Here is a 9,829-nt window from a genome sequence, read left to right as displayed (position 1 = left end):
CAATATTTTTTTTTTTTTGGCAATAAGGTATACTGAATGCCAAGGGGTATTGTATCAAGGGTAATTATAAAGAAATCATAGACAATTAAAGGGAAATTTGTATGAAAGCCAATGTACAATAACACTCCAGGAAACAAAATATTTTCAAAGAGCTCTTATTGTAAAAAATTATCTTGCAGTATCATAATAAGGTAAATAAAGGTCTTTCACACACTTAGAAAGTTTTTATAACTAATCTTTCCCCCTCATCATCGACATATATGTCACGTTATGCTACAAACTCTGAGAAATTACCATTCTATATGAGACCACAGTTCCAGCCTGATTTTCTGCTGCTGATAGTGGCCATTGGTGGTCAGAGCATTATAAGCAGGGACATGGTGACTGAATACACACGTCACAGTATAGTCCTCCAAAACCCAGGAACAGTTCTTAAAAAATAGCTCTCAATTTTATACTAAAATTAAAACTCCAGATAAAACTGCTTTAAAATGAAGTTAAAATTAGGACTTTTTTCTATTAAAATTTAGATAAAAACATGAAAATCTTCATAAGTTATGCATCAGTTAAATTATACATATATGTATTTAGATACAAATCTTATTATTTATTAATCAAGTTGATAAAATATATATGCATATATAAACATTATAAATATAATTCTGAGAAGATTCACAAGTTTTCCATGAATACTCTACTAACAGTAATCACTTTATTCCTCCATAGTTATAAAGAAACTGTGATCAAAATATAAAGAAACAGCTATCAGAGCATATGAACACCTTACAATGTTTAATGATTTAAATTTCAAAACACTGATATGGGAAGAGGACACTGTGCTTCTGTTACGGAGGGAGCAAGAAACGATAGGACACAGCATCTTTAAAAGAGTGGCATGGCTTTATTCCAGCCCCCTGGAAATCCATGGAGAAGCCCTCCGTCCTTTATCATGAGCAATCACTGCACCACACTTTGTCTCAGTCCTTTTGCTTAATGACTGTATCATTCTCAGCCCCTGGCTCTCTCGGAGAGGAGGGTGGAGCCCAGGATGTMTCACCATTGCCAGCCCTCCCAGGAGATAACCAGCGCTGGACATCGGGCAGAGATCCACCAGAGATGGATCCCCCCTGATAGACAAAAACAGCAACACTTCCTGCAGTGCCTGGCTAAATCACAACRGGGTCTAGCCCACAGGATTAATTTCTCCCTTCCAAGAGAATGAAGAGGGCAGTAAATCTCTCAATGAAACTGGAGATAGTGCAGCTCTGCTCTACATAAATGTGTGAAGTAGAAGTTCAAAGGTTATCCCTGAATCGCAGCCTTATATAAAATCAGCCTGCCACCATGCTAGCATCGTGTGGTAACACTTTAGACACTTTATTTAAGCATTTCATTTAGGAAACAATTACYGTAAGTTTTTGTCTAACATAATTAATAGGTCAAGCAGCACTTATTAAGTCTTTAGGCATTAATTAACATTTAAAAATTATCACATATGACACGTTAATTAGATATCAATCACTTATTAGAACTACTGACATTTAATAAGCATTTTAAATTATAACAAACTCCCCTGCTATACATGTCTTTCCAAACTACAAGTACCTGAAAATAGTACTTAAGACATTTAATATGTTAAGATTTATTTTGTCCTTGTAATTATCACATAGAACAATTATTTGCTCTGTATATGTTTTAGTGATAAAKACATATATGTATCTTTTTAGCTTATTAATGAATGAAACCAAGAGAATAAAATGCATAACATGCATATTAAAATAATTTTAAAAGAACAATTGAAATTAACTGTATCTTTGTCCTCTTCCTGTGTCAGATTTGAATATAAATTCTCTCCTGATTCTACTGTCCTGTCCTGAGGAAAGAAATACCAATGTTGAAGTGTTAATTGCTGACCTCTGTCACCCCTTAATTATGCATTCATGTATCTTCTTTGATATTCCCTTGAATAGCTGTCTCCCTTCGCAAAGATCKCGCCATCAGACACTTCACAGATACAATCTCTCTCTTGACCTAATTGAACTTACTATCAGTTAATTTTTATAATACTAACTAGGTATTTGGGATGACATATAAAAACCCTACAGGGTGCCCATATTTTACAACATTACTGTCCATATTAGCAACTTGACAAGAATCAGAGAGCTATGTTTCTTCAGCACATACTTTTGCATATATTTTCCCACTAATATATGCACTAACCCATAAGATACACATATATTTGCAACTTGCTGACCAAATAGAAATCATTGTTTTTTTCACAGGTGTTTCCTGTCTAATGTGATGAGTTATGGTGGAATTTTAGAATTTGTAAATGCAGAGCATTTCYCAGATTTCTCTGCACATGTGTTTGAAACATATCTTCTTTCTGGACAAGAAAAGTAATAYGGCAGTAACCTGCTGCAGGGAGACATGGAGGGATTTCACATGCACCTCCATGAGCTGACAGCATCCTCATTTACCCACCTGCCTCTCTTTTGCTCAGTGAATATCAGCATCTGGTCATGCTTTACACTGCTATACACAAGAATATGCAGCCAGAGCTACAGAAGAATGTGAGAGTGGAGTCAGCTCTAGAAGTTACACGTGCAATGTTGGAGATGTGACAAACCTGCGATGGCTTAATTGGGCCAGCACACACAGCTACAAGGAGCAAAAGCAAACTCTCCAGATGTTCTGGGAATMTGCATGCGAGTAACCGTACTGTCATCTTTCATTACAGCTGTTAGTTGGATTGAGATACTAAATGYAGGATAACATGCTGTATTTTTGCCTTTTCCTTGAAGTGTTAACCAAGTCAAAGGCAATTAACTGGCTTTATGAAAGTAGTGGACAGTTGTTGCAATGAGACTAAGAATCCGACCAATAAAGAATGAAAACACTATAATTCTCCTTTTTTTACAAGTAATGAAGGAAAAGGTAGTTGATTTGAAGGCTGCATTGCAAGGAGRCCTTGTAACACCAACTCACACAACACCTTCTTGGGGATCTAAAGTAAACGAGTTTCCTAGGAGCTCCCAGTAGTTTACAGACAATGGTACGCATCAACAATGACTAGTTCAAAGCAGAAACAAAAATAATTTCTTAAGTGCAATCCACAGCCTTTAGTAAAATACCTTGACTCTCTATACAATGCACAAGGAGGATTAGATGGGATTCAGAGCAGAGAGCACGCTGTGCAAGATTTATATAATAGAGAAGGTCAAGACTTAAATCCTACACTTACGTCAGAAGGTTTACAACTCAAAAACCTCTCCAGCGCTAATGCAACATGTCCCTCCTTTCAAAATAACAGGCACCTGTTCCTTGTAAAACATAGAGGTCAGGGGATGGTGTTTCTATTGTTTAAGTAGGATTTAGACTGAAGGAATTAAAATCCAAGTAAATGGCTGTGAGATGCTGGGGAATCTTTATGTTTGTGTCACTGTTATTCTGCAGAAACAAATGTGGAATATATTGGGCTAAAGAGCAAAAGTGGAATMCCAGTGACTGCATTCATCTGCTGAAGGATAGGCCACCTACCTCTTGACCTCATCCCCAAGGACTGCTACAGTGCTATATAAATCAAAAAGTGAATGAAGACATAAAAAGGCCTGGCAGCCGAGATCAAAAGTAATCTTTTAAAATTTTAGCCCCCTCTGAAATGTCACTTAGGGCACTCGCTCTTTCCACTGCCAAGCATGTGCCTGGCAGAACTCATTGCCTTTTGACATCATGAGATCCCTATTTTCTTCTTTTTTCAGCCTTTGTTTAAGACTGATTTGTTTTCATTGACTTTTAACTGACATTAGCTAATTATTAACTCTGCAGGATAGATTAAATTTTAATTTTAATGTCATTGTAAAACACCRTGAGCTGCCTCAGCATGATAAGATGCTATAAAAGTTAAAACTGTTGTTTTAAGTTAGCCACCTGTTCAAAACATTAAAAATCTACACATTTAAATCAATCACACTGCACTGGATGCCCCATCAAGGCTAATGTTGATAAATTATACTCTTAGCTCTAGTTGATATAGAGTCATTATTCTCTAGAACAGTAATATATTGGACTTTATTTTGTAGAGTTTTAGTTGGGATTGCAGCATCGTTTTACAAAATCCTAAATATGTTCTAATGCATATTTTCCAGTCTGCTAAATTGCTCAGAGATTATCCTGACTAAACAACACCTTTGAGGTTCTGTCCAGTGTGAGACATATCCCGGAGATGTACTGATCCAAAAGGAGCTCATGAAAGTACTCTGAGCCAGAAGAATTGGATAAGATCGCAAAAACCCCATACCCTTCTGTCTTAGGAGAAAACAGATGAGTCTGCAGGCTGAAGCAAATGAGACTTTTCTCTTAGGTGTGGTATACAGATAAGAAAAAAGTCACTTGTTCTGGATTTCCTACCTATAAAACAGAGCTAATATTTTTCCATGCATATCTTGTCTCTTTATGTGATAAATTTGTGTAAGTACYATTTCTTATCAAAACAAGAGGGTTCTTTTCACAGCACCAATGAAGGAAGGCAGCGCATTGCGACTGCATTTATTAGATCTGGTTCTGCAGCCATGGATCTGACTTTACTACCTCTTGTTCTTCTTGGGCTCAGAAAAGTTTCATAAGTTAGCCAAAAGGCACAGACTTAATAATTTTATTATAACTGAAACAATCTTCAACAATCCTGCTGCTGAATGATCTCTTCATCTCATTCATTATTTTCATTTAGAGGAATATGAATCCTTTCTAACACCACACAGAAAAAGTTACATAGTCTGAGAGAGGTGACAGCAGACTCTTCAGTTTCCCTTTGCAATACATTCCTGCCGATTCCCAGTCCTGGAATTCAGTGAAAGACTCCCCAAAGAGATCAATTTTTAACTTTGTTGTTGAGGAGGGCAAAAAGGTTCAAGAGGGTTTAGCTGAATGCACAAGGCTTAGCATGGGTTTACCACCCATAACCATCTGGGACCGTGCTCCTGCAGACAATGTCTGTGCATGGGAATCCGTGCCCTGACAGTGATTAGCACTATCACTGCAGCTGCTGGGTGACAGAGGACCAGAGTGCCACTCACAGGTCCCCAGATCAAGGGACACAAACTGCCTTGCAGCCACGCAGATGAAAGCAAGCTTGCTCCAGAGCGTGCTCCTGGTGCCCACATGACACAGCTCTACATTTCTGAAGGATCTCAGTGTTCCTGCTGCAAACACAACATGTAATTACTACTTTATGAATTTTCAGTTCAGAGTGTTAAAAATAAAATGAAGTCTATGATACATCTGTCTGCCTCTGAGTGTGTTATGATCCAATTAKAAAGGGTTCTTAGAAATACCTCTGCCCAAATTAAGGTGAAAACGAAACCATATGCCAGTCARTAGTGTGGGTTTTATTTGATAGCAAATATGAGAGAGAGAGAGGGGAAAAGAGGGAAAGGGAGAAGTACAAAAAGAGGTGGTGGGGACAGAGATAGAATAAGGAAAATACCACTATCGGTGGATCCCAACGATGTTGCATTGATCCACTCCTGCCRGTCTTCTTGGCGGTGATGGAAAGCACAGAATCCCACAGGATAATATAGCTCAGGCCAGGTGGCAATGTCCAGGTAGGTCCCCCCAGGGGAGGGGGACAGTCCCTTGCAGCAGACTCTGGATCTGTTGCATCATGTGCAGTCCTGTGGTGCAAAGCCTCAAGTGAGCACTTTGGGAGGTTTTTGATGGATTGTGACACCCCCTCAGCTGCCTCTCCCCTGAATGTCCTGTGGATGTGGCCTGTGGGGTTGGGGGGGATGGTTTTTACACAGACAGGGGCCAGTCTGTGTAACTTCCTCTCCCTGCCCTCTGTTTCGAGGCAAGTTGGGGAAAGTGTATGGAGACCTGGGTTCTGTGAGCTGTGGCCTCCCCCACCCCAAATCCAGCCAGAGAGGAATCTCTGCTGCTTTTGTGTGGATGCATTCCTTTCCCTCAGCCTGGGATGACTGAACAATAGGTTTCCTGGCAGTTGCAAAGTCCCAGTYAGGTATGTTCAGGGAAGCCTCTTTTTGATTSTAKYTTTTTATACAGTTTTTGAACAAAAAATTTATCAATGTTTGAGGCATGAATTATTTCAGTTTCTGATAGAGTGCTGCTGTAACATTTTAAAATCTGTGAMTATATGTTGCATGTTGTGAGTTGTTCTATGAGTTTTTCAGCTGTTGCAGTTGTCATGACCCAGAACATKGCAAAGAGGTAAAGTAGAAAAGAAAATCAAATTCTAGTGTCTATGCCTTGTTCCTGGGACTCTTATTCATCAAAATAAGACTTAGTTCTGACCAAAAATTAGTTAAATTAAGCTGTTAGATGATTTAGACAATGTCAAGATTGCAGGGGTGTGGTGAGGTGGGGAGTGTAAATTCTTAATATCTAAACACTCTTTCTACCTGGTGGAGACAAGTCCTTTGACACTTTGAAAAACTTAAGGGTATCTTTCTTTAGAAATGTAATTTTTATTTGTCTGTTTCTGTTCGGAATTTCTTCAGTAACAGTAACAGAAAGCTAAATACTGTTTGGCCTTTTTCACAGATGCGTGTGGAGTATTTCTGTCCTAACATTTCTCTACAAAACAATTTTGTGTAAGCTACAAGAGATACAAAACAAAGGGGATTATGGAAACCTGACATATTGTGTCATCTGTCATTTCTGACAAATGTAAATGCAAGAAGAAAATACTTGGTAGAAAATAAGAACATATGAGTCAGGGTTGAGTGAAAGGGCATAAAAGGCTATGGTTCCTGATGCTTTTTCTTTACCTCTGTTGATTTTCTCTGATTTGTCTGCATGGTGTAGTTTCTGTAACAGGAAAATATATTCAGCAGCTGAAGAGAGGTGAGRCAGATGTTGCCCTGTGTCCCCAGGTGTGACCATCAGTGAGGCTGTAGATATGTTCTCAGCAGGCACACAACACACACCAAGGGCACACATACACCACATATATCCATATACACAGGAAGCCACACAGATCAGACACACACACAAATCAGCCACAAAAACATGGACAGTACAATGGCAGTACCAGTGGCAGTACCAATCCTCTCCACTCTGGCACAGTGAAATGGGGGTCTGCTGGTGAGAGTATATACAATCCTATATACAGTGTGGATTTTTCCAGCAGCTGGGCTCAGACACTGTCGAGCAGATGTTCCTGGATCCCAATCTCATCAGCTGCTGGCATCTGCACATTCAAGTCCCCAAGGCTGCAGTCCYACTCCTGTTGCTGATATAGACTATTGTAGAAACACACACAGATGGTGAGGACTTCCCTGGTCCCCATAAATCAATCTCCCTGTGCTCTCATCCATAGACATAAAAGGCTGACACACAGACACCAATCCATCCACTTCTTCCCAGCTACTTCGGTTTGACCATTGCTAGAGATCCCACAGTCCCTTGCACTCGTTCCTCTTGCTGCATCACAGCCATATTTGGGTCTCCTGCTGTGACTCCAGTTGCTGAATACACATCACCATACACCCCTGTCCCCCCACCCCATGCCCACATACACAGATTGAGTAGAGAACCCTCACACACAAACAAAATAGGAAGGAATTTAATAAGAAGATAGGATGAGCTGTGGTGGTTATGTGCAAGACATAGCCCAGGCAAGCAAACAGCCCTTTTTATTCYCTTTGTTCTCTATTCCCACTTCTTCCTCCCAAAGTCACCTAAATCCCTCCCCTTTTTTCCGTCTCATTCCTTTCTTTCTCTAAATATTCCATAATAAGTCCTGTGTCATGCTGAATTCATTCCCCCTAGAGGGAAACATTTAAGTTTCACACCCCTAAGTAACAACCCCATGAGTCTGAATGGTTACCCAAAGATCTGTTCCAGCGTCATTTTGTATCAGAAACAGTTTGGCCAGAAGGACCAGAGAAGTTATTGCCCTTCTGTACTCAGCATTGGTGTTCTGYGTTCAGCTGTGGGCCCTTCACTTCAAGAAATACAATGAGGTGCTTTGGGAAATCCWGACAAGGGCAATGAAGTTGGTGAAAGGAGTGAGTTATGTGAGGAGTGGCTGAGGGAGCTGGGGTTGWTTAGACTGGACAAAAGGAGACTCATGAATTTTCTACCACCACCTGAAAGGAGGTCGTAGCAAGGTGGAGATCATTCTCTTCTCTCAGGCAACCAGTGACAGGATGAGAAGACATGTCCTCAAGCGGCACCAAGGGAAGTTCATGGTGGACAGCAGAAAGAGCGTATTGATGGAAAGGGTTGTTAAGCATTGCAATGGGCTGCCCCGGATTGAGTCGCCATGCCTGGAGGTTCAAGGAATGATGGGATGTGGCACTCTGTTCCGTGGTATAGTTGTCAAGATGATGGTCAGAGGTTGAACTTGGTGATTTTGGAGGTCCTTTCCAACCTAAATGGTTGTGTGATTCTGTGATTCCCAACAACTCCCCATTATGGACTCTATGTCTGTAAAACAGGGTAGAGGTTCTCGTGGGACATCCCTGGGAAGGGTCTATGTGGAGYGTTTGTTCTTAGGAATCCTTAGTTTGGGTTCCACCTTGTCTTTGTGCCTCCCAGCACTCCTCTGATTTCTGCAGMCGGTCCAATAGCCCCTTGTGAGATAATACCCCAGGGTATTACTTCAGGTGTCCCTCCCCAAGTTGTGATTCCAAACTCCTCTGTGTGTAGGCACTTGATTTTTGTCACATAAGTTAATAGGTTTAGACCCTTACCTTAACTTAATGATTGCTGGAGATAATCCTATAATCCCAGCTTTCAAGATTTCATTTGATTTAAGTAGTTTCAGTCTCACTATTTAATGGGGAATAAGTGGTTTACTCTCATTTTCTGAAAAAGAGGCATTACTATCTTCCCTAGCTGTGAGGAAACCTTTAAAGTTGTGACCAGAAAGAARTTAATTTTTATAAGTATGCATTCAGAATGTATCTAGTTTTTATCTTTCTAGTATCCAAGGATCATGCTGCCTGAGTACTCTTAAATATAATTTCCTTGTCTGAGGTAATTTATGCCCAAGAACTTCTGCAGAGATGATAAGAAATGGCTACTTTCACCTTCCAGCAGTGATTCAAATGCGGTGGCTCACTCTGTGATCACCAAATGTACTCCCTGTGCTCAGGCAGATGGTGGATGCATACTCTGATAGCTGTGTGTGGTAAACATTCCCCTTTGAACCTTTAGGACCCAGCAGAAATATTTATCTTCATTCAGATTAAGGAAGCATCAGCATCTGTAAAACAATTGATTGTATTTGCCAAACCTCTGGGCAATAAATAACTCTCCATGTATGCACTCCTTTCTCATCTGTCTTTCAGAAAGTATTTCACCTCGTCCACAGGCAGCAGAATTTCACAGTCTCATTGGCATCTGGGCTTTTTGTTATGTATGTTTGTAMTGTTCCTTAATGATTACATTTTATGGTAATTGCTTTTTGCTTTGACAGACACAGTCTTGGTCCTCTATGTGGTGTACCTATTATCTTTAGAAAAGCACTCAGACTTTCAGAAAGTAAAAAGCAGAGAAGAAATACACTGAGAAATTGGAGAAAAAATAATAACTTAGTAATATCCATCTAAAAAGAATTTGRGATGAGTAAAATCTTACATGTTTTCTATTGACATCTGCAGAATGAGCTGTGCAGAAATGAACACCTTAAAATAATTACATGCTATGCAGTCAAATTTGGAAGAACTTTTAGAAAACTATCCATAGAGGGTGCAAAAAAACTCTAATATGTCTGTATAGCTTGATGAAATCCCTCTCTTATCTGGGCCGCTTGCTCTCTGCTGCTTTTCCAGCAGCACAGAAAAAAAAAAAAAAAAACCAAAAA

The sequence above is a fragment of the Malurus melanocephalus genome, unplaced genomic scaffold, assembly GCF_030028575.1.
Source record: "Malurus melanocephalus ecotype Western Australia unplaced genomic scaffold, MMel_1.1 scaffold_179, whole genome shotgun sequence".
In the NCBI taxonomy this organism is placed as follows: domain Eukaryota; kingdom Metazoa; phylum Chordata; class Aves; order Passeriformes; family Maluridae; genus Malurus; species Malurus melanocephalus.
Note: the sequence above shows the minus strand (reverse complement) of the source record.